At 37.5% G+C, this 26,193-nt stretch overlaps 1 long non-coding RNA gene across 2 annotated transcripts in view; it reads right to left on the bottom strand.

Annotated features, from left to right (window-relative positions):
• Positions 1 to 26,193, bottom strand: part of LOC103098006 (uncharacterized) — a 99,442-nt gene that overhangs the window by 28,237 nt on the left and 45,012 nt on the right. Inside the window, exon 1 of one of the 2 annotated variants that reach the window (XR_008915853.1) lies at positions 13,582 to 15,428. The exons of the other annotated variant lie outside the window; for it this stretch is intronic. This is a non-coding gene — a long non-coding RNA (uncharacterized LOC103098006). Of the gene's footprint in view, positions 1 to 13,581; positions 15,429 to 26,193 lie in introns of those variants that run through there. 2 annotated transcript variants of the gene reach the window in all.

Genomic DNA, 26,193 nt, shown 5'->3' on the forward strand with positions numbered 1-26,193 from the left:
CTGTGAGCCCTTCTAGCTCTGAGATTTGGTGACCTAAACCTATAGTGAATTGACTAAATGTCTATCAGTCATCTTCCAGATCCAGACCTCTCATGTTTACCCTATAAAAAAACCAAACTGCTCAACTGATAACAAGATCAATTTAGATCTATTTGATTCTCTGATAACATGGGGTGTTCCAGCAAATTTCTAAAATCCTTTTTTTATCTTTTCCAAGAATTCTTTTTAAGCTTGAGACTAATTCACATTTTAATTTGAGACTTTGGATGCAGCAGTATTAACTTCATTGTCTTCTGAGTTTGTGTTTTGGTCTTCCCTATCACCAAAACAACTTTCTATGTTGAGTTTTTCTTTTTGAGTTTGCTCATTTTTCCCAAGCTTTAACTAAAAAACAGACAAACAAAAAGTCTCTTAAAGTTGTTCTCTGTTCCTGTGGTGGTGGGGGCATTGTCCCAAGCTTCAGTTTCTTTGTGCAGCTGCTTTCAGAGCTAGTTCTGGGGACCTATTTTCAGTCCTTCCAAGATGGTATGATCTAAGAAGATGTATACTTAATGCTCTCTCGGTCTATGTTTTGGTCTGTGAGGGACCACAAGCACTCTTCCCTACCCTAGAATTGTAAACAGGTTCCCTTGATCCCCAGTAGCCACAAACATTAGTATGCTAGTGCTCCTCCTCACCCTGGGATGGAGACATGGAACTGCAACCCAGGACTGTGACCCAGATGTGTGAATGGGCAATGCAAAAGAGTCATGCACCCAGAGCCAGCAAAGGATATTCCTGCATCTCCTTCTGACCAGTTTTGCCCCTTTACTGTCCATGAACTAAGAACTCTTGAAGCCATTATCATTATTTCAGTTACCCCTAAAGCTTGTTGAGGTGGGGTCTGCCTTGACATGCCAGTCAGCTTCACTGCCACCCTGGGGCAAAGGACCTTTCCTGCTGACTTTCTAAGTTGTCTTGGGAAGAGAAAATATTTTAACCCATCTTTTGTGGGTTCTGTCACTCCAGAATTCATTTTGAGACATTATATCAAAGTTTTTTAAAGGGTAATTTGGGAGAGATGGAGGGAGGGCTTGTTTTTTCTCTTCCATCTTGACTCCACCCCTCACTTTTCCCAACATTTTTTCTGATAATACCACTCTTCCTCATCACCCTTTCCCTTTATTGCAAGGGCTTCACCTGTGTTCTGTTCTGTATTTGAATGATAATCCATTTATTCCTTCTCATTCCTTTTGGTTAGCATCCAATACAAATCATTCTGGGACATGGAATAAGATGTTTGGATGTTGTTGGGTTGTTTGTTTTTTAAAGAAACTATTGGAATTTTGTAGTATTGATGATTGATTGCTCAGTTCTATTGTTTCTTCTTGAGCTGTATTTTATAGTTTCATTTCAGTTTAGAGTCCTGGATTTGCTACTTACTGGGTAGAGATCTTGGGAAAATTACTTTACTCCAATGGGCTTCAGTTTCCTCATCTGGAAAAATGTGGATGTTGCCTCCTTGAAGAATTGGAGTGTGAGAAGGGGGAACCATTGGCATGGAATGTTATCTATACTGGCAAACACAGTTGACATGTTAGGTGGTTTTGTTGAAATGCTTTTGCCCTCCTTCTCTACATTTTGCAACAAGGGATAGCTCCCAGGGTAGAGAGGAGAAGGAGAGGATATATTTAGAATTAAAGCTGATATAAAAAGAAATAGTCAATAAAATATTTTCAATTTTTGACAAGGGAACAGAACTCAAAAATGATCTCTAAGGAATAGGCAGCCACCAAATCCTAAGAAGGAATGAATAACTTGCAGGAAACATAGCTAATAAATGTGTGAGGTTAAACTTGAACATGGGTCTTCTTGATTCCAAACCTATCTCTCTATTCACTCTATGCCATCTAGTTGACTCGGTGGGGATTAGAATAACAACATTGTTTTGGAAATTCAGATTTCAGAAATGTTCTGCAGATTTTAATGAGATGCTCCTCTAATTCTGATTTCTCCTTCTGGAAAGACTATTCTTCTAAAACTCACTTCCATTATGGTAAGTTAATAAAATGCTGTCATTCCTCATTCTACTTTTAAATGTTTTCAAGCCCCATATATTACGATATACATCTCATGCTAATTTTCCACTACTGAACTCCCAGTCCAGCTTTCTGGATCCTCCCAAAATAATAAGGATTGGGAAGGTCAAACTTCATCCCTTCTAACATAAGTCTAGACCCTAAATAACACAGGGTTGGACTTGGATTCAGAAATACATGAGTTCAAATCCTGCCTTAAATGCTACCTGTGAATAATAATAGCTAGCATTTATAGAACACTTTAAGGCTTGCAAAGCAATTTACTTGTTACCTTATTTGATCCTCCCAAAAATCTTGTGAGGTAGGTATTAATATTATCTCTATTTTACAGATGAAGAAACTGAAACTGAGATTAATTAATTTGGCCACAATTACCCAACTATTATCTGAGAGAGAACTCAAACTCAAGTCTTCCTGATTCCAAGTTTGGTCTTCTCTTCCCTAAGAGAGAGAGAGAGAGAGAGAGAGAGAGAGAGAGAGAGAGAGAGAGAGAGAGAGAGAGAGAGAGAGAGAGAGAGAGGTATATGTGCCCATATATGTGGAATGGTTTGCAAATCTAAAAGCTTTATATAAATATTAGCTGTTATTATTGATAATAGTAATGTAATAATAATAATAATTTACATTTACCTGCCCTGACTTGTATTTCAAACTAGGCACAGCCTGAAAAGATTCCAATCTAATACAAGCCTGTCTAGATTATACAGAAAACAGTTTCTATGTCAGTGCAAAGACTTCCTATCAGAAACTCCTTTTTAAGAACTATTGGAAAGAAGATGAAACAGATCCAGATGAAACAGAAACTAGTCCTTACTGACCATTTTTCTATTTTCTGTTGAAAATTTTCATTTTCTTTTTGAATTAGCAAGTATTTATTTTCTCTCTCTCTCACTTCCCCTTTATTTATTTATATTCTCTAGGGCCATAACTAGCATAGATTGGGCAGGATTCTGATAGAGGACCCTGATTTTCTTCCTATTAATTAATGAAAATACTATTGCCCTGATGAGACACTTTCTTCCTGAGGGATATGCTTCCTCCCTGGGGTGACTACTATCTCCATGTCTTATCTTATAGTCCTTCACCAGCCCATGAATATCTTTACCTTAATGACTCTTTCTTGGGGCTGACTTCCCCTCTGACCCATGGGGTAGGCGGAGTAAGAGACAGGTTTTGTACCTGATAACTATGCCTTTTCCCAGTGTGGCGATCTGGGGCTGCTGGACTGTCCTTTGCACTGCCATTGCCAAGATGGCCCTCCCCCCAAAACTGTTTTTTTTCCCCCCAGCTGAAAGAATTACTGTTTGGGATTCTGATACTCTCTCCAGATGGTTGGCCAAGGCTAGGAATATGATCTCTACCCTCTAAACGTAACTAAGCCAACTGGTCTATGTGGGGTTTGAATCTACAACCTGGCCCTCTATAAGGGAAAGGGAAAGATATAGAATAGTCTTCATTGACCTATTCTTTAATTTGTTGGTTTTTTACTTATTGGATTTTACTGATTTTTCACTCAATGGATTATTAGTCGGTTTAAGAAGGAAATTTGATATAGTAGCAGAACTCTGAACTTGGACTAAACGGACTTGCTACCTACTAGCTACATGATCTTGGGAAGGTCACTTAACTCACAGTATCCTTAATCTAAAAAATGAATACACCTGCGCTTTCTACTTCACTAGCTCACTGAAGATCAAGTGACAAGTATTTTGGTCCCTGCTGTTTGTTTGTTTTTCAAAAGAACTTAATCAACAAACAGAAGCATTTCAATGAACAGGACAACTAAGAACAGAAAAAGAAGATTGATGGTAGATCTGAGAAGTTCTCCAAAAAGTGTCTATCAACTTTAACATAATAGTAACAAGGAAACCCATTTGTCTGACACCTTCTGATCTTTCTTCTGCTCATTTAAAAAAATTTTTTTAATGTTTCCTCACTTAAATTTTTTTTTAAAACCCCTTACCTTCCATCTTAGAATAATACCGTGTATTGGTTCCAAGGTGGAAGAGCAGTAAGGGCTAGGCAATGGGGATTAAGTGATTTGCCCAGGTGACACATCTAGGAAATGTCTGAAGTCATATTTGAACTCAGGACCTTCCTTCTCTAGGCCTGGCTTTCAATCCACTGAGCCACTTAGCTACTCCCATGTTTTTTAATGTTTCCTCACTTTTGAAATTGATCTTGTCTTTCTCTCTGTGTATACAGTTCTTAACGTCTGTCTTACAATCAATATTGTATATTGATTCCAAGGCAGAAGAGCAGTGAAGGCTAGGCAATGGGGGTTAAGTGACTTGCCCAGCTAAGAAGTGTTTGAGGCTAGATTTAAATCCAGGACCTTCTATCTCTTGGGTTGGTTCTTAATCCACTGAGTCCCCTACCTGCCCCCAACCTTGTATTTCTTGATCACTGCCACTATCCATCAACCATATAACTCCCCACTGCTTCACTTCCCAGCCCAACCAGGAAAATACTTTGTAACCATAAGCACCATATAAATATCATTTATTTTTTCCATCTTCCCAATTAGGGCAATTTTAACATCTAGTCTCTCCTTCCCCAAAATATTTTCTTTTCTTTTTAAACCCTTACCTTCCATCTTGGAATCAATGCTGTGTATTGGCTCCAAAGCAAAAGACTGGTAAGAGCTAGGCAATGGGGGTTAAGTGACTTGCCCAGGGTCACACAACCGGGAAGTATCTGAATCCAGATTTGAACCCAGGTCCTCCCCTCTCTAGGCCTGGCTCTCAATACACTGAGCCACCCAGCTGCCCCCACCCAAATATTTACTGATACTAACTATTACTGTGTCTTGTCTTTCCACTAAATTTAGAGAGGCTGTCCAGATGATATCTGTTTGTAGCATTATCTACTCCCTTTCCCTCCCCTCCCCCCCCCCCTTTACCACCACCAGTTAAATACTATTAAGGGCTTGGTGGGGTGGTTGTTCAGAAGACAATGATAGCAGTTTGGGAATGAGGGTCACATACACAGTAGATCTCAGCTGCTGGAAGGCAGTCAGCATCACCAATGCCCTCCACTAACCATAAATTCATTGTCTCCTTAGTTTTACAATCAGTGGAAAAGCAATTGAAAGGGCCTTTTGCTTTTCAAAGTAACTCAGCTTTCCCTAATATCATTTCAGTCAAGGGTTTATGGCTCTGTATGTACCTTGGCTATTATTTCCACCCTGATGGAATCTACTCCTTCTAGAGAGCCTTTCCGTTTCTGTAAGACAAATGGAGACTTGTCTCCCCCCTCCCTCCCTCCCTCTCTCTCTCTCTCTCTCTCTCTCTCTCTCTCTCTCTCTCTCTCTCTCTCTCTCTCTCTCTCCCCCTCCTCCTCCATCTCTATATACTCTCTTCTTTCTCTTTATCTCTTTCTCTCTGTCAGATCTCTCTTTCTCTCCCCTGACTCTTTCTCTTTCTCTGTCTCTGTTTCTGTGTCTGCCTCTTTCTCTGCACTGCAGCTGCAGCTGAAATGAGCTATATGGAAATACAGAAGGCTAGATGAATGGACAATTAAGAATAAATCCTTCACCTGTACTGGGGACCACTGGTGTGTCTAACAAGGGGCTAATGCAATTATTATCTGTCAACGGCAAAAAGAAATGAGAGCAATTATGTCATTCCAGATAACCTAGAAAGGGCTGGCTTGAGGCAAAATTACTAAATAAATGAAGTTTAAGTTCAATGGCAGCATAGTGTGGACTGTAGAAGAAAAAGGATCTGGAAGTATGAATTTTACTGCACTATTTTTTTCCTATATGCCTTTGAGAGAAGAAGCTAAACAATGTGGGCCTCAGTTTCCAAATCTGTAAAAGGATGAGTAAGCTAAGTGGGTTTCTAGTCCTAGCTTTGTCACTAACTAGCTTTCTGACCTTAAGCAAGTCACTTCACTTCCCTGCCAGTCAGGTAGTCAATAAAAACACCAAGACAGCTAGTGTCATAGTAGATAGACTACTGAGCTTGGTCAGAAAGTTTTATGGTTAAATCTAGCCTCGGAACATTCACAAACAAGTCATTTAACCTCTGCCTCCGTTTCCTCAGATGTAAAATAGGGACCATAATAACACTTACCTATGAGGGTTGTGTGAGGATCAAATGAAATCATATTTGTAAAAGTGCTTAGCAAAATGCTTGGCACCCAGTAGGTACTTATATAAATGCTTATTCCTTTCCCCATTAAGAGCATATTATGTGACTATTAAGTGCTTTATGTGCCAAGCATTGTGCTAAACACTCTTAATATAAAGAAAGACATCAGAATTTTTAATTTCTATTTTTAACCCTTACCTTCTATTTTAGAACCATTAGTAGATATTGGTTCCAAAGCAGGTAAGGGCTAAGAAATTGGGGTTAAGTGATTTGCCCAGGGTTACACAGTTAGGTAGTGTCTGAGGTCAGATTTGAACCCAAGACCTCCCATCTCCAGACCTGGCTGTCTATTCATTGAGTCACCTAGCTCCCCTCTCACTAAATTTTAAACCGATTCCTGGGACCTATTTGTATCATTCCCCATCTGGCATAGTGAGATTGGGTGCTATCCTTTCCTCTGAATCCCCCTTTCTCTTGGCCATCCATCCTATTCCCCGGGATCTCAATGATTCTAGTTGGACCAATGTCTACTTGTGTGAGTTAAACACAGCTGTAATAAAAGATTTAAACATAAACTCCCTTCTGAATCCTTAGATCAGTCTGGAGTATGTAATAAAATAGTAAACTGACTGGAAACTATTAATTCTTGAAATGATGAGGGTAAATTGAGGGGAACCAGTTTCTTCACAATGGCTGTTGTTCTATTCTCTGGCTGACTTTGACTAGAGAGGCTGCCACAGGGACCTGAGGCTGCTTATTGGTAATGGAGGTAGACACACACAAAGATGCTGGTACACAGGGGACACTGCTTATAAGGGACTGCTCTGGGATTTAGCACAATAGATTGGCTAGTCATTTTCTCAGTTGTGTCTGACATTTTGTGTCCCCTTTCCAGCCAAGATACTGGCGTGCTTTGCCATTTCCTTCTCCGGCTCATTTTATAGATGAGGAAACTGAGTTCATTTTATAGCTCAGGGAGTAAGTGATTTGCCCAGGGCCACACAGCTAGTAAGTGTCACTAAGCCATATTTGAATTCGGGTCTTTCTGACTCCAGTCCATGAACCACCTATCTCCTAATATACACCTATCTATTAATATCTACCTACTACACCACCTACTTGCTCCATACACAATAAATATAGTGTCTTATCCCAAAGACCTAACTGTCTGATGGGGATTTTAACACTGGGTCAGTCTTTGGGCACCAATCAAATAATGCTCCCTTGAGGTAGCCTGTTCATCATCCTGGTAATCCTACGATCTTAGATTTTGAGATAGCAGGGAGCTCAGAAAACAAAGAGACTAATAGGCTTTCCTTAGGTCATATAAGTATTAGTTATCAAAGCGGGATTTGAACCAAGGATCTAGAATCTCTGACCCTTTCCACTGTGTGACTAAGAGTGTGTCTTCATGGAAGGATGTGAGTGATTGGACCAAAGATCACCAACTTACAGAAGATTCCAAATATCTATTCAAAACTCCATCCAACCTACCATCTTCTCTAATCAAATTGCTCAAAGTAAAAAAAGTCTATGAAAAGACAGAAAAGGTTAATGAGAGCAGGCTCTAACAAAAGGGCTTTCTTCAGGAAAATTAGAGCTGAGAAAAGGGGAGCTTTGGCAGTGTTTCAAATCTATTCAAACTCAATCCGTTCTTCATTTATTCTCATTCTTGGGGAAATGTGACTTCTGGGTTCAAAGGAAAACATACTTTCAATAACCTTTCATGGAGGTTCTGAAGGCTTCTTGGATATCAAATAGCTCTTTGATGAGTTAAGTGTGAATGAATCAGAAACACATGTGTTTAATTTCTCTTGGAATCTGTATGGGTTTAAACCTTAATGAGAAAATGCTTTGCATCCTCCTGAACTCTATGGTTGGAAAGCAACATGTTTTTCTGAACATAGAATGCCCTTGACATTATTCAGGCAAATATGCTGAATCAGTTGAAAACCCTGGGTCAGTAGAGTCTTTCAGGCTTCAGATGCATAAGGGACACAATAATCCAGTGAGAATCTGAGTCTTTTCTTTGCTTTTTAGGGGAGAAGCATAATGCTCAGAAGTCTAAAGGAGATTCCAGGGGGAGAAATTCTCCTTCCTATCCCTGACCAGGTCTAAGATAAAAAGTAGAGACAACATAGAGAGAAGCTCTACTCTGAAAGAAAAGCAGCATCACACAGACAAATTTCAGAATTATTCTTCTCCTTCTTTCTTTTCCTCTCCTCTTTCTCTCCTTCTCCTTCTCCTTCTCCTTCTCCTTCTCCTTCTCCTTCTCCTTCTCCTTCTCCTTCTCCTTCTCCTTCTCCTTCTTCTTCTTCTTCTTCTTCTTCTTCTTCTTCTTCTTCTTCTTCTTCTTCTTCTTCTTCTTCTTCTTCTTCTTCTTCTTCTTCTTCTTCCTCTTCTTTCTTCCTCTTCCTCCTCCTCTTCTTCTTCTTCTTCTTCCTCTTCTTTCTTCCTCTTCCTCTTCTTCTTCTTCTTCTTCTTCTTCTTCTTCTTCTTCTTCTTCTTCTTCTTCTTCTTCTTCTTCTTCTTCTTCTTCTTCTTCTTCTTCTTCTCCTTCTTCTTCTTCTTCTTCTTCTTCTTCTTCTTCTTCTTCTTCTTCTTCTTCTTCTTCTTCTTCTTCTTCTTCTTCTTCTTCTTCTTCTTCTTCTTCTTCTTCTTCTTCTTCTTCTTCTTCTTCTTCTTCTTCTTCTTCTTCTTCTTCTTCTTCTCCTTCTTCTTCTTCTTCTTCTCCTTCTTCCTCGTCTTCTTCTTCTCCTCCCCCTCCTCCTCTTCCACAATGAGAGAGAGATAATAATTACCTAGCACATAACGGACACTTAATAAATGCTTGTTGATGGATGGATGAAAGAATCCAGAAAATCATGTAAATGGAATAATGGAACTTGAAAAAAATCTGAGATTATCTAGATTACAATTGAGAAAACTGAGGCTCAGAGATGTGGAGGGCTTTGCCTGAGATTATACATTTCATTAGTGGCAGAGCCAGGCTTGGAAGTCATTTTCTACCTCCCAGTGCAATGCTTTCTTACCTATACTAATGATATAAATACTAAGACAAATGACTCATTATCTGGCAATATATAAGAAGAGTCATAAAACTCTTCATGTCATTTGATCTAGTGATCCTCTTGCTAGGACTTTATCCTAAAAACATTTTTAAGGATGTATTTGTATAAAAATGTCCCTGCCTTACTTTTCCTTCTATACTTTTAAAATTCTATTATCACATCAAAGTATTCCCTCCAGTGACACAGATTGCAGTTCATCTATACCTTCCCAGTTTGTGTGAGGTATTGTGAAGTGCAAATGAGATCACAGATTTAAAACACTTGCAAACTGTAAAGTGCTCTATGAATGTCAGTTATTTTTACTATTTTTAGCTTCCTGTTTCCAGGACTCTGGTCCGTTGATGGCTTCATTCTCTGAGCCTCCTATGGCACAATGTTTATAAAAGAATGCATGGTTGTACTGGTGAATGTTTAACAACCAAACCCCCATCACCACCACCAAAGTATGCTCATTCACTTTTAAGTTTAATCAATAATATGAACACTTTCTCAAGTCTAGACAATCAACAAAAAATAATTCAAGTCCTGATTTGTAGTGATATTAATTTCTGAGGTATAAATGTTTGCACTGAAAATATTAGAAGAGGAAGCCAATTAGAACTGGCTCCAGCACGGCCCTGGAACCTTTTCCCATAATCTCCTTTAAAGTGACCATAGAGAATTCATTCAAAATTGGGGACAGGGGTGAGAAAAGGCTTTCTTTTGCTTTCTTCACATTATGTGGATACCAATGGAGTACACATTTATATAGTGGCTATTCCTTGCTCCACTACATGATCAGTTATCTTTCTTTTCTGGACATGCCTCTCTCTGATGATATCTTTTATGCCAATTTGCATGTCCATTTCATTGATCTCTGCCCTCCCTAATTTGTTAATATATGAACTCAAGGATATAAATTTCCCCCTGAGTACTGCTTTGGCTGCCTCCCATAGATTTTGAAAGGATGTCTCATCATTGTCATTTTCTTCAATGAAATTATTAATTGTTTCTATGATTTGTTCTCTAACCAATTTTGGAGAATCATATTATTTAATTTCCAATTAATTTTTGAATTGGCTCTCCATGTACCCTTAAGGATTATTATTTTTATTGCATTATGATCTGAAAAGGTTGCATTTATTATTTCTGCTTTTTTACATTTGTTTGCTATATTTTTATGCCCTAGTCCATGCTCAATCTTGTGACTGTACCATGTGCTGCTGAAAAGAAGGTATATTCCTTTTTGTCCCTATTTCTTTTTCTCCATATATCTATTAACTCTAATTTTTCTAAGATTTAATTCACCTCTCTTACCTCTTTCTTATTTAGTTTTTTTAGATTTGATAGTGGTAAGTTCAGGTCTCCCAGTAGTATAGTTTTATTTTCTATTTCCTCCTTCAACTACACTAATTTCTCCTTTAGAAATTTGGATGTTATACCATTTGGTGCATACATGTTGATTACTGATATTTCCACATTGTCTATACTGCCTTTTATCAGGATGTATTTACCTTCCCTATCCCTTTTAATCAGATCTATTTTTACTTTGGCTTTGTCAGATATCATGATTGCAACTCCTGCCATCTTTCTATCAATTGAGGCTCAATAGGTCTTGCTCCAACTTTTAATTCTAAACTTGTGAGTGTCTGCCCACCTCAAGTGTGTTTCTTGTAGACAACATATGGTAGGATTTTCATTTCTAATCCACTCTCCTATTTGTTTTCATTTATGGGTAAGTTCATCCCATTCATGTTCAAAGTTATAATTGCCACTTGTGTATTCCCTAGCATTTTGATATCATCTCCTAGTTCTTTCCTTGCTTATTTTGCTATATCCTTTTAAACCAGTGGTTTGCTTTTAATCAATCCCCCTAATACCTGCCCTTAATAAGCTTACCTTTCTGCTCCCTCCCTTTTGGTTCCCTTCTTCTTATTTTGGGGGGGTCTGTTAAGTTCCCTCCTCCCCTTTCCCTCCCATTTTCTACTCAGTTGATGCTCCCCTTAGTTTTCTCTTCTCACTTTCCCTATAGGGTAAGATAGAATTCAATACCCCAATGGATCTATATGCTCTTCATTCTCAGAATTTATTTCATTGAGAGTATTGTTTAAGTATTACTTATTAGCTTTCTCTTCCTCTCCTTCTTATAATAGTATTCTTCCCTTCCCCTTCCCATGTGCCTCTGTGTGTTATAGATTACCCTATTTATCTTATTTCTTCAAGTTTCTCTTGGTGCCATCTTCTATTCCCCCCTCCCTTTTTCTTTTTTGCATATCATCTTATACCACTTATTACCCCAATCTCTACCTATGAATGATTCTTCTAATTACTATAATGGTGAATATAATTTTTGAGAGTTTCAAATAACATTTTCCCATATGTTAATATAAACAGTTTGATGTTACTGAAGTCCTTAAAGAAGAAATTTTAAATAAAAATATTTCCCTTTCCCCTCTCTTTCTTATTTCCCTTTTCATGTTTCTCTTGATTTTTGTGTTTGGATATCAAACTTTCCACTTAGTTCTGGTATTTTCTTTACAAATACTTGGAAATCTATTTTGTTGAATGTCCATACTTTCCCTGGAAGTATAATCAGTTTTGATGGGTAGGTGATCTTTAGTTGAAGACCCAATTCTTTTGCCTTTCTGAATATCATGTTCCAAGCCTTGCAGTCCTTTAGTGTGGAAGCTGCCAGATCTTGTGTGATCCTGATTGGTGCTCCTTGATATCTGAATTGTCTTTTTGGCTTCTTGTAAAATTTTCTCTTTAACTTGGAAGCTCTTGAATTTGGCAATTACATTCCTGGGGGGTTGTCTTTTTAGGATTTAGTGTAGAGGATGTTCTATGACCTCTTTCAATGTCTATTTTTCCCCCTTGTTCAAGAATACCAGGGAAGTTTTCTTGGATAATTTCTTATAGTATGATGTCAAGATTTCTGTTTATTTCTTGGTTTTCAGGTAGAGCAACTATTCTCAAATTATCTCTTCAAGACAGGTTTCCCTGATCTACCATCTTGTCAGTGAGATATTTTGTTTTCTTCTATTTTGTCAGTCTTTTGATTTTGATTTATTAATTCTTGCTGTTTTGCAAGATCATTGGTTTCCAGTTGCCCAATTCTGGTCTTTAAGGACTCGTTTTCTGCTATAATCTTTTGATTTTGGGCTATAATATTTTTATTTTCCTTTTTGGTTTGGTTTATCCTGCTTTTTGTGACTTCCAGATGTTTCTCCAATTGGAAGTTCCTGACCTTTAAATTTTTTTTCTTTTTGAACTATTTCCCACTTTTCTTGCCAGAATCCTTCCATCTTTTTTATAAGCTTTGATTTAAATTCTTCAAGAGCTTGTGGCAAATTTCCATTTTTTGGAAGGTTTGGATGCATTTATTTGTATGTCCTCTTTTGCTATTTCCTCTGTAGTCTGGATTTTTCCTCCATAAAAATTATCCAGGGTCAAAGCCTTCTTCTCATTTTTCTTGGTGTTGGGAAGTTGTTTTTCATGGGCATTGTTTGCCATCACTATGGTGGTTTTTCCTTCCAGACAGAAGTCTGAGTGAGCAGGGCAGGCTCTCTTCATATGGAGTTAAGGAGTGTGGTTTTTGCCTGAGGACACCTCTCAAGTCTCTGAAGCTTCTGTTTACTGCCCTTCTCTGTTCTATTTCTTTGCGGGCACCCAAGGTCTGAGCTCTTCAGCCTGCTGGGGTCTCAGGTCTAGCTGCTCTCAGAGGTAGGTCTTTGGTGCTCTTAGTCAGCTGACAGGGACCTAAAGATTCTCTTCTCTCCCTCTAGAGGCACCCCTCACTCACTCACTGCTGGCTCTAACTCTGATTCTGTAGGTGAGGTGGGGGAGGGTTGATCAGTTCACATTTTGGTGGAAGCTATTTCACCCCCTTATAGTGTGGATATGCCCCAATCCCATGTACCTTCAAAGCTTTACCCTACTGTAGGATCTCTTCATTCATATGAATTTGGTTTTTTTGTCCTTTTGAAGTAGTCTATATTGGTAAGTGGTGAGGAGAAGAACAGTCCTGCATCTCAACTGCTGCCATGTTTACCTAGAAGTCCTCTCTTGTCAAGTTCTTGCTAGAATCTTCATTCTCTATAACAACTTTGATATATAAACTGAATTTATTTTCATGGCCATATTTTTGCAAGTTCTTGTCGTAAGTGCTGCCATAGGAGATGACAAAATTTCCCACTCAAAGATGCTTCTTGTTGCCTTTGAATACATAATAAAAAGCAATTCAACTTCATTTTGTCTCCCAGTTTATTTGTAGTAAAAATAAGAAAATTAATATGATTCATTTCCTCCAGTACTATCTCATTTATTGACAACTGGACAAGGATATGCCATTTAGCTTACCAACATCCACATTAATGCTTATAGATGGTCTAGCAACTTTTTGACTCTTAGTGCTCCTCTGCTCATTTTTTGCATCATTCCCTCATAGTCACTGCAAAATCAGAGAGAAATTACATAAGACCAGAAGCCATTTTGTATTTTAAAATTTTTCATAGGTTGTCATGGACAAATAATTTATCACCAGATGGTCATCCTACTGATATTGAATCTTTCTCTACTATGCCAGGATGGTATTCAGAAATCAGACACCATCTGTTAGTGGAACTATACTAGAAATGTTTCCAGTAGAGTAGAATCTGCCAAAGGAATGTATAATTTTCAATATGTGACCATACAATGTATAACATCTGTATTACCTTCAAAACTTCAAGGTTACTTCCGTAGCACAATAAGCAAGAAGTCAGAGAAGGACTCTCAGGAGGGTAGATTTTATAGGGGAATCGGAGTTTGCCATAGATAGCTCACAAGTAAAATGTGTGTTTAGTAGTTCTCTTCTCTATGTTCTCTATAACTGTGATCCTATCCACCTCACATAGAGTTCTTATCTCTTCTTTGATGTACATCTTCATCCCAAAAGATTTTAAAAGCCCTTAGTACCATCTTTAGCATGTTATCACCAGACTTAGCTCATTCTAGGCTTTTGTGTTCATCCTCAACTACCTGTCCTTGCTTCCATCTTCTCATGAGCAGGACTTCATTTTACACACATTCAACCCATACAAATTCAGGTTTATAATATTGTCAAATGAAAAAACTAAAGGCAGAAAAATGCATAAAATAAATTTTAATTACATGCTAAATCCATGCTATTTCCCCAAGTGGAATAAAGTCTAGCGACAGTTTGTTCAATCACACTCATTCTCACTCTTGTTTTATACCCAACATTATCAGTCTTTGTCCAGAGTTCTTGGTTGTAATGAGTTGTATCTACATCAGAGAAAAGCTTCTCTTTGCTTTACTAATGCTAGTTTTTAATAATGGCCCCAAAGCACAAGAATAGTGATTCTGGTAGCTCTGATAAGCCTAAGAAAAGTCATAAAGTCTCTAGGTGTGTTTGTATAAGAAGTACTTATTAAATTATAGGGTTTGCTATTATGCATGATTTTCAACCTACACAAAGGGTCTTGGAACATATTGTTCATGTAAAATAAGGCCCTCCTATATTTGCAAATTTGAAAAATGAGTTAAGAGAAGAAAAAGTAATGAAGTGGGGCCTTCATCTGATCATATGCCTACCATTTCATACTGCATTTAACTTCCAGCCTAATTTTCAGCCTCCTTTGGAAAGAAGAGTGGCATCCTGTACTCAGTGTTGAACATTCTCACATTTGATCATACCCATACTATCCCAGTAATTCACATAGTAGCTCTTCCAAACTTTTTCAGTCTTTTTCAAACTTCTCATGGCTCCCCTTCCCCATTATTCTCTCGACTGAGAACATTGCCTCATATTTTACAGAAAAAAAATTGAAGCCACTCACCATTGAGCTCCCCCTTTTCCTTTCTTCTCCATCTCATATTACCCATATGCCTTTTGCTATTTCCTTCTCCTACATCCCTATCTCATATGATGAGGTGCCCTTACTTCTTATCAGGGTTGACCTTTCTTTAAACTATCTCATTCCATTTTGTCTTCTCTATTTTTCCCACTCTTATATATTTTCAATCTTTCTCTTTCTCTCTGTCTATATGTCTGCCTCTGTCTCTGTTTCTCTCTCTCTCTCTCTCTCTCTCTCTCTCTCTCTCTCTCTCTCTCTCTCTCTCTCTCTCTGTCTATATTTCTCTTTCTCTCTGTCTCTGTCTATCTGTCCCTCTCTCTCCTGGTTCATTATCTACTGTCTACAAACATCCCCATGTCTCCCCTATCTGAAGAAACTCTCACTTGATCTTTTCATCCCCACTCCCTATCTTCCTATATCTCTTCCGCCCTTTGCAGTTAAACTCTGAAATACCATCTACAATAGAGAATTCCATCTTTCTCTCCTCTCACTCTTACAATCTGGCTTCTAACTTTATTCCATTGAATCTACTCTCTCCAAAGTTTCCAATGTTCTCTTAGTTGCCAAATCCATTGTCCTTTTTTCAGTCAATATTCTTGGCCTCTCTCCAGTCTTTGACACTCTTGCTCCCCCTCTCCCCCTCGATATTCTTGATATTCTTTTCTCTTTGGGTTTTCAGGACACTACTCTCTCCAGATTCTTCTCCTATATATCTGACCAAACTTCTTGTTCTCCTCTGTTGGATCCCCATCCAGATCACAAACTCTAAGTGTAGGTGTCCCACAGGGTTCTGTCCCAAGTCCTCTTCTCTCCTCTCTCTATACTATTTCACTTGGTAATCTCAACAATTCTCATGAATTTAATTGCTGGCTGATGATTCTCAAATTTAGCTTTCTTGCCTTAACCTATGTGTTGACCTGCAGTCTTGCATCTCTAACTGCCTTTCAAATATCTCAAACTGGATGTCCACTGGACATCTTAAACTCAACATGTCCAAAATAGAGTTCATTATCTTTCCCCCTATATCTCTACCACTCCTGTTTACCCTTTTACTGTAGGGGCAACACCATCTTTCTAGTCCCTCTGATTCACAACCTGAATATCATCCTCAGCTCTTCCCTGTCTCACAGTCCCTATTTCCAATCTGTTGTCAAAACCAATCAATTTCAGTTTTTTAATCTCTCTCAAATATACTCCCTTCCCTCCATCAGTCTGGTTCAGGTCCGCATCACTTCATGCCTGGATTACTGAAATAGCTATTGACAAATCTATCTGCCTCAAATTTCTTCTTACTTTAATCCATCCTCTAGTCAGTCACTTGAGTGATTTACTTAAAGCACAGGTCTGTGTATGCCACTCTTCCCTCTCTACCTACCCATTCCCACCCTCCTCTACTCAGTAAATTCCAGTGACTCCCTTATCACCTACAGTATCAAATACAAAATACTCTATTTGTCATTCAAAGTCCTTTAGACCTTAACCCTCTCCTACCTTTCATCTTCTTACACCTTATTGGCTGCCCATTTTTACTTTGATCCAATGACAATGGCTTCTCTGCTGTTCCATGAACAAGTCACTCCATCTCTTATCTCAGGACATTTTATGTGGCTAACTCCCTGGCCTGGAATGCTCTCCCAATCTACCTACTGACTTCTCTGGCTTCCTATAACTCCCAGCTTAAATCACATCTTCTTTAAGAAGCCTTTTCCAACCCCTCATAATTGTGATGCCTTCCCTCTGTTCATTGTTTGCCTTTTATCCGGTGTATAGTTTGGCTATATTTATTTGTTGTCTCTTGCTTTAAATTATGACCTCCTTGAGGGAAGAGATTTGGAGGACACTTTTTGAAATCTTTGGAATTTTGAATCTCAAGTTGAGCACACTGTCTGACCCAAAGGCAATCAATAAATGATTATTGGTTGATTGATTTTCTTTGGCCTGCTCAGTATGTATGTTAGTAAGGTTTACCTTCCTATTCTTGGTTTTTCATTTTATGTCACATTCGTCAGAGCCATAAATCTCTAGACAATTATATTCTTCATGGTCCACAGCAGATAGACTTCCTTCTTGGCCCAAACTTTGTTGTTTATGAAAAATACATGTGCTTGTTATCTGTCTAATATAAATATGGCCAGCCCTACATGTGGCATGGATAGATATCTGATCTGGGATTTGACCCAAGCTGTCTCCAAGAAGATTGCAATTTCTACTTTTGGAAAAAATACAATCACTGCCTATAACCCAGTGGGGAAGGCATATGCAGAATCCAAAGAGGCAATCCCTCCTTCACTCATCACATTCCTTGGTCACTCGCAGGAGGGAGGGTTCACAGTTAACCTACTCTCATCCACTGGCAAATGGTAGTTGCCCAAAAGAAGAGCACAAATAGCTAATAAACTTCCTTATCAAGAAAAGAGGTAAACAGAAATCAGAGAGTTATACTGATTAAGATAGACAATAAATAAACAAACTGTTTGATTTAGAAAGGAGATAAAACCTCAGCTCAAACAAGAAAAGAACTATCTCACCAGTGGGGAATTCACTCATATCAGTCTCTAGAGTTACAAATGCTGGAAATCCAGGGATGTGTTGGAGGCTGAACGTCCCATATGTCTGCAGCTCTGAAGAAATGACCAGTCTGCTATTCAGGAGTTTGTTCTCTCCTCCCTTAGTCCCCTCTGTTGAAATTTCTCCAAAGCGACCTCTAACAATTTAAAGTGACATCTCCCTAACACAAGTCATATATAATACAGTGGGCTCAAATGTCCTCCAGTCAATCAGGTGTTAAGTCCTCTTATACATACACAATGGTACCATGTAGCACGAAGTGTACCAGAGATGCCCTTTAGGGATATAACCAACCCCTATGGACAATGATATTATATATGTATCTTAAATATGATCCAGAAATTCAGATTATATTCTCTGACATCATTCTCATAGCCATTTTTGACTTCCCATATCTAGCTTTCCTTTCTGAAGTCCTGACCTATCTTTGCTTTGTACCAATAACGAAAATACCACCTGTGATCCAACAGCCTTCCATTTTCTGCTCTGGCCTTCAAAATTCTTTTTTTAGAGCTTCATAACATTAACAAAATAAATTTTAATTTAAAAAATAAATTTGGGGCAGCTACGTGGCTCAGTGGATTGAGTGTCAGGCTTAGGGAGAGGATATTCTGTTCCAATCTGACCTCAGACACTTCCCAGCTGTGTGACCCTGGGCAAGTCACTTGACCCCCATTGCCTAGCCTTTACCACTCTTCTGTCTTGGAACCAATACATAGTATTGATTTTAAGGCAGAAGGTAAGGGTTTTTTAAAAATTAAAATTTTTTAAATTTTAAATTTTAATTAAAAATTTTTTAATTTAAAACATTAAAAACTTTTAATTAATTAAAATAAATTACAACAATGAGTAAATGAAAGACTGTATATCTATTTAGGAAAGGGATGTTTAGCAAATATCTAAAAAAAAGAAATCAATCAGAACCAACATAGCTTCCTGAAAAACCATTTGTGTTTGGCTAACATAATTTCCTTTGTCAATAGGGCTATTAGATTTACATTAGGGGAAAACTATAGCTATAAATTCCCTAGAGTTTAGCAAAGAATGACAAAAACTTTCAGGTTATTCTTGTTTTACAAAAGGGTGGGGGATATATACGTTAGACCACAATACAGCTACATGAATTCAGAATTGACTGAATAGCTAAGCTCAAAGAATAGTTATTAATTGTTCAACATCAGAATAGAAAAAGGTCTCCAGGGATGGATAGGCTCTTGGGATTTGTCCTTGACTTTGTGACATTTAACCTTTTTATCATATTTGAAGATGAGACAAAGTTGAGAGGAATAACTAACACATGATGTGACCGTTAGGATTCAAAAAGACTGAGACTCTTGAACACTGGAATGAAGCTGCTGAACCAAAATTTAATAATTATAAATAGCTACCATGCATACAGTTCTTTAAGGGTTTCAGAACACTTCACAAATATCTCTTTCAAGCCAGGAGGTGCTATTGTTTTTCCTATTTTACAGATGAGAAAACTAAGTATCCAGGGCTGGGTTTAAACACAGGTCTTTCTTATTCCAAGGTGGAAAGATCTATGAATTATAGCACCTAGCTACCTATCTGATCTAGGATTTGACCATGGTGCTCTTGGGTTCAGGGAATCAAGAAGTATAAATTGGGCCAAAATAGTTAGAAAGAAATTTCTCAAAAATATTTTGGTATTTTAGTGGACTTGAAACTCAATGTGGGTATCAATGTGACGTAGCAGCCAAGAAAGCTCATGAAATCTTAGTTTGTATTAAAAGAGGCACAAGGTCCAGGACCAGGATGGAGGTAGCCAACCCCTGCCATATTCTGTGCTATTCAGACCAGATCTTTGACATTTTTCTGGGTGCTAGAAAGGAGGTAGCTATAAAAAGGATTCTGATGCTGAAAGTATTTAAAATCGTGCTCATATCCACTGATTCTGAAACTAGTACTATGCACATAATAGTCAGGATGAACTTTTTCAAGGAATTGATCTGAGATTGAAAGGAATAAGGATGAAATCACTGGTAGCAAATAATGGTAAACTCAGTAGAGCACCATTTATTCATAGCAGGGTCATCTCAGAAGTATTGGAAAACCAAGATTTCCACATTTGTCTTGCCAGCACAGACTATTAGTCATCATTCCCAATGCTTCTCAAGACACTGTGTAACTATAAGCCTCTTACCATTTCATTCTATCTGTCACACTACTATACTACCTCTTCTCTGCCTAGTCCCTGCCAGGAAAGGATAGGAACTGAGTTGGAGATGATTTATTCTGGGAACTATGTCATTGTGATTGTTAAATGATATGCTTGCTAATGGAACCAATGGCTCCTGAAAGTACATTCTCCCCTTCTAATGTTTCATTTCTACTTCAAGTAAAAGCTCTGTTAAAGGGGCCACAGCCCTGTCAACAACAAAAGCAACAATATTGATGCAGTATTTGTGGTTTTAAAACATTTTGTAGACATGATCTTATTTGATCTTCACAAAACTCTATAAATAGCGTATTTAGTGTTCCCATTTTACAGATGAGGAATCTAAGATTCAGAAAGATATTATATACTTCTTTAGTTCTGAGGAAAGACAGCCATCAGCACTTGGAAATTGTTATCTAGTCAGGCAATGCAGCAGACTATTAGGGTTCTGTATTTCTTTCTTTTCCTTTCTTTTGTTGGTAACTCATTCTCAGTAATGGATTTATTTCCACAGTAGATAGAGAAATATTCCCTAAGTGGAAAGGTAAAACAGAATTGGGATCTTTTTTTACTGTCTATCCACATGATTTTGAGTGAATGAAAAATAAAATACAACAAAATATGAGAAATGCAATAAGGAATGGACACTTTCTTTTTACTGGATTTGATGTCACTTCTTGGAAATTGGCAAGCAATCAGTTTTTAGTGCTATCATCATTCTTTTTTACCTTTTTTCCCAATTATATATAAAAACACTTTTAAATTTATTTTTAAAATTTTGTGTCCCAAATTCTCTTCCTCCTTTCCTCCTGCCTGCAACAGTAAGCAATCTGATATCAATTTTACATTTGCAGAAGGATTCTGTATTTCCCAGAAGATGCTAGGTAGCAGGAGCTAAATTAGTAACTGATGGAACTTTCCCTCAAAGAAGCAACAGGAAGGTAAATTCAGGGAATAAAAACGTTGGCATGGGGGAAATTGAGACAAGTGGTTTCCTATTTGTGATAGGTCTGCAGGCAAGGTAAGAAGAAACAACATTAACACACTAGATCAAGGTAACAAGGAGATCTAATCGCTGAGTATAAGGAATGGAATAGGATAAATAGAGTTGTAATTAATCATATCAGAAAATTTAGTGAAGGCACTGGGAAGTCCCAATTCACAGACTTAGGGTTAAACAACCTAGATCATAACAGAAAATCTTATATATCTGCCAAGAGTTATGTATTTTATGACTTGTTTCCTTCCCTACCTCTGCCCCCATTATTTGCTTCTGTAAGATCTGGGCATCTTCATCACATTGTATAAAGTCCTTCCCAGATATGCTTATGGGTGTTTTTTTTTTTAATTCCAAAGGACCTGGAATTCTTATCTCCAATGAAGAAATAATGACCTCTAATAAAAATACTTATATCCCGAGAAGTAGAATTATTTTGGAATAATAGAAATTCCCAAATGGAGATACAATACTGCAATGTAAAATCGTGGCATGCCTACATATCATGAAAAGTTAAGAAATTTATCCAAGAAATGAAGTTAAACATCTTTCAGTGGCCATGGAAACTCACAGAACTTAAAAGTCCAATGAAAACTATGGATTATAATCGAGGCTAGACTTGGAAAAATGGATTGTGCATCAAGAGGATGCTTAATGTCCAGCGTGATAAAAGCACACTTTTATGATGAAGTATTAAAGAATATATATCAAAATCCTATGGACTCAACATCAAATCATGCAAAACAATTAATTGTAGCAAAAGGAAAATATTTCATATTTTTAAATTTCTCAGATGCAAGAATTTATAAAATATATTTTATACATCAATAACTTAGATGATTTTGCTTTGTTATAGTTAATTTGTACACTGCTATAAGTAGCAAAAAATAGATCTAAATATTACATAAGTGTAACAAACAATTTTAGTCCCAGAGAATAGATAAGGAAAAATTCCTCTCTTCTTTCTTTGGGGAAATTTGGGAATGGAATATTTTATACACTGTTGGTTTCAGTTGCTATGTCTGTTGGTTTTACTGAACTATTTTTCTTTATTATAAAGGAAGGCTCGTAAGTGGGGTGGAAAGAAAATCCAGAAATGACAATGATGAAGAAAAACCCCAAACAATCTATGATCTAGAGATTTTTTCTTTTTTTTTTAAAGAAAATAACAGGACCTGGACTTAAACTAAACTCAAGTCTTTTAACCAAGCTCAGTATTTTTCTTCTACATCAAAAAAATAAAAGACAAAACTCTAAGACCTCACAAAAATATTTCATCAACCTATTACACTGGGTTTGCCATCTGTGCTCTTGATGCAGTAGTCGAACAAAATCAGTGTCTACTGCTGGGCTAGCAATCTCACTTGAAGGATACATGTTTAACTGGAATGATAATTTAAAGAATGCGTTAGTCCAGTGTTTAGCAACATTGGTATTTTTATGGTCATTTCTTTGCCCATTCCTTTTTAAAGGAATAACATTTTGAAAGAATTTGCTTACTCCTTCTAGAAAACAAAGGGAAGGACCTTTGATTTCAATCACACAAAGATTAATCTAAGTAATAATTCCTTCAGAATATGTATGAAAAAGACATGAAATTCAAATGGAATATTCATCTCTTTATGATAAATCAGTGGTCTAAATTTTATTTTTGAAGTATTTGGTCCATAAAGTTTTCCTCCAATATCAGGTCATGCACAGAGGTAACCCTGGACTCTTTAAAAAAAAAACCTTTACCTTCAGTCTTATAATTGATAGTAATAATCTGTTCTCTATGCCTTTGGAGCTAAGTGACTTGCCCAGGGTCATATAAATAGGAAGAGTTGGAGGCCCTATTTGAACCTAAATCCATCCAACTCTAGACCTGGGTCTTTATCCACTGAATCACATAGCTGCCCCTAATCCTACGATTTCATGAGGCTATGTGAAAAAAAGGAGAAGAAAGGGAAGGAGAAGGAGAAGGAGAAGATGGAGAAGAAGGAGAAGGAAAAGGAGAAGGAGAAGGAGAAGGAGAAGGAGAAAGAGAAGGAGAAGGAGAAGGAGAAGGAGAAGAAGGAGAAGGAGAAGAAGGAGAAGGAGAAGGAGGAGAAGAAGAAGGAGAAGGAGAAGAAGGAGAAGGAGAAGGAGGAGAAGGAGAAGGAGAAGGAGAAGAAGAAGAAGGAGAAGAAGAAGAAGAAGAAGAAGAAGAAGAAGAAGAAGAAGAAGAAGAAGAAGAAGAAGAAGAAGAAGAAGAAGAAGAAGAAGAAGAAGAAGAAGAAAGAAGAAGAAGAAGAAGAAGAAGAAGAAGAAGAAGAAGAAGAAGAAGAAGAAGAAGAAGAAGAAGAAGAAGAAGAAGAAGAAGAAGAAGAAGAAGAAGAAGAAGAAGAAGAAGAAGAAGAAGAAGAAGAAGAAGAAGAAGAAGAAGAAGAAGAAGAAGAAGAAGAAGAAGAAGAAGAAGAAGAAGAAGAAAGAAGAAGAAGGTTATGTGAGTAGAATGCAAACAAGGTCTCTTATTCATAAAGGTTTCAATTACAGCCCCAACAACCAACTATATTTTCAGAAGGCCAGTCTGCCTAAGTTTAGAGAAACTCATGACCAGTAGATTTGCCAGTTAGTGAGGAATCTTTTATGTTATAGTAATCCATGAAACAAAGAAAACAACAAAAATATTCAAAACTCAGTTCTGTGTAGCCCCTGTCTACTTCTGCTACAATCATGTCAGAGTAACAGAAAAGGGCACAGAGGTTGCTAAGAATCACACTGTTTTTAAAGTGTCTATAAATGGTAACTTAGCTGTAAGGTACTATAAATGTCAGATTGTTGTCCACTGGGCACATTACTGAAGGAAATGAATGTTCTCATTCTTGACATTTCCACTATTAAATGAAACCAGGAAACAAAAGCACATTGAAGTTAAATGGAAGGCTGCTTCACAAGTTCTTCTTGGAGAGGCAAAGAAAAGAGTTGGTGGTTTTAAAGTCATCAAGTGTACAATGACATGAGATTTCACTTCATGGGACCTTAGATCACCTTAGATTGCAGTGCTCATAATTTGCAAAAAGACTATGATGAAAATAAATGCAATTTGTATACCAGCATCAGTTGCAGAGGATGAAGAGGTAGAGAAGTTTTAGGAAAAGTTTGTCAAAAATCCACTTAAATTAAATTTTAAAATACTTTGATACTTGTTTACTTCAATGCAAAGGGAGACAAAATAAGTTTAAAATAAGATTCCTGAGAGACCCTACAGAGCAAATAACATTCAGATGACACTTAAATATTAAGCTGCAAGGTGAATAATAGGCCAAAACACTGAAAAGATCTATAAAAATGGTTGTAACTCATACTTTCCACCATTAAAGACAGTGGTATCACTACATATCGGATGTACCATCACAGTTTGAAATATGCTCCAGTAGGAAATTAAAATGGCACTGAAAAAATAAAACAACAAAGAAAAAATATTTGGACAAAATCAAGTGTACACAGAATTCTATACCAGAGGTTACAAAATTCTGAAAACATGAAAGGATTCATTCTTAATGTATTTAAAATGAGAAGATATAAACTTTAAGATCTCATTTCTACCAAGAAATAAAGGCAAATGAGAGACTATCAAGAAATACTTTCCAATTTCTGTCTTTTTGTGAAAATAATGTATGTATGTATTAAGGACATCCTTGATGGAAATATGAGAAGGGAATAGGTGACTTTCATAAATAATATTCTTTTAAAATATTTCCTTAATATCTTTTATCTTTATATCACAGTCATTCTCTTTTCATTGAATACTTTTTATGTAATGAAAACATCAAATTTAAACAAAAACATCCAATGCAGAGATTTCATTTGACAATGAATATAATATTCTATGCAGAAGTCCCTGACTTTTCTATTCAAAATATATTTGAGTTTAATACAAATTTATAGTCACATTATGGAGGGAAAGATGAAGAGAACACAAGATCCCACCATGATTAGTGACTATAGAAAAGCAATTGATCTGTGATAGCAAAATGCCACCTTAAAGGCTTTACTCCAACAAGATGCATTCCATGCATCTATTAAAACCACACAAGATCGCTTCAGGGCTAAGATGGTGACAAAGTAGAAGGAAGGGGCATACTCTCCTCATAACTGACCAATGTAATTCATCACAAAAGGACAAAAATCAAAATCAGAGGAGTGAAGGGGCTCTGCCAAGGGGCACAAGCCTTGAAGGTAGGCAGTTTGGCGGCATTTTCATGCTAACAAACTAGACTTACCAAAGCAAAAGCTGATTACCCCTCGCCCACACCACCTACTACACCAGAGTCAGAGCAAGGGGCAGGGCAATCTAAATTCTCAGGGGCTAGCTGAGGGCATCACACTTACCCCCTGAGGGCAGCACAGGGCATTGGCAGTGAGATGTGGGACCTGAGGCTGGGGAGCTCAGAGAAAGGAGCACAGGAGTAGAAACAGGGCAGATCTGGGCTGGCTGTGGCAGACACAATGGAGACTGGAAAAGTAGCCTCAGGGCAAGACTCTTTAAAGCCCACTACACCAAGAACTACCTGCCTACCTCACTCAGACTTCTGGCTGAGATGCCAAGATAATACAGAGAAAAAAAATGAGCACGACAATGGCTACCAACATGAAGGAACCACAATCCACAAGTACCAAAAGAAATAAAATACAACAGAGAAAGCCTCTGACACTGGATAACATCTATGGAGAAAAGGAGCAGAGTACAGAGGCAACAGCAGAGAGTGACATACAAGCAAACATATCCCAACTCCCCTCACCCCCCAAAATGGAAATTGGTCACAAGTTCTCAAGGAACTCAAAATGGGGTTCAAGAACCAAGTAAGAAAGAAGAAAAATGGGCAGAAAAGTGGGAAACAGAAAGGCAAGTAATTCAAAGAGAAAATAACAGTTTAAAAGAATCTCCCACTTGGAAAAAGAAACACAGAAATCACATGAAATAAAAAGCAAATTGGAGACCAGAATTAACCTTCTTGAAGCCATGAAAAGCAGGATAGAACAAACCAAAAAGGAAAAATCAAAAGATCAGAGCTGAAAACCAGTCTTTAAAGACTAGAATTGGGCAAATAGAAGCTAATGATCTCACAAGACAGTAAGAATTAATAAAACCATACAAGATGCTTTGAAAGAAGTAACAACAAGGACCACTTTGTCTGATGATCCTTTAAGAGTTAATGTCAAGCAAGACATAAAACAGAGAGATGCACCATTACCAAAGTTGTTTACTGTTGTCATGGAGAAGATTTAGCAGTCTGTTCAAATGGAAGGATTCCCAATGGATAGTGAGTTCTTCCAGATGCTTTTGTTTTCTTATAACATTTGTGCCATTTGCATAAAACTATAGAACATTGCTGATCTGCTAAATA

The sequence above is a fragment of the Monodelphis domestica genome, chromosome 2 (assembly GCF_027887165.1).
Source record: "Monodelphis domestica isolate mMonDom1 chromosome 2, mMonDom1.pri, whole genome shotgun sequence".
In the NCBI taxonomy this organism is placed as follows: domain Eukaryota; kingdom Metazoa; phylum Chordata; class Mammalia; order Didelphimorphia; family Didelphidae; genus Monodelphis; species Monodelphis domestica.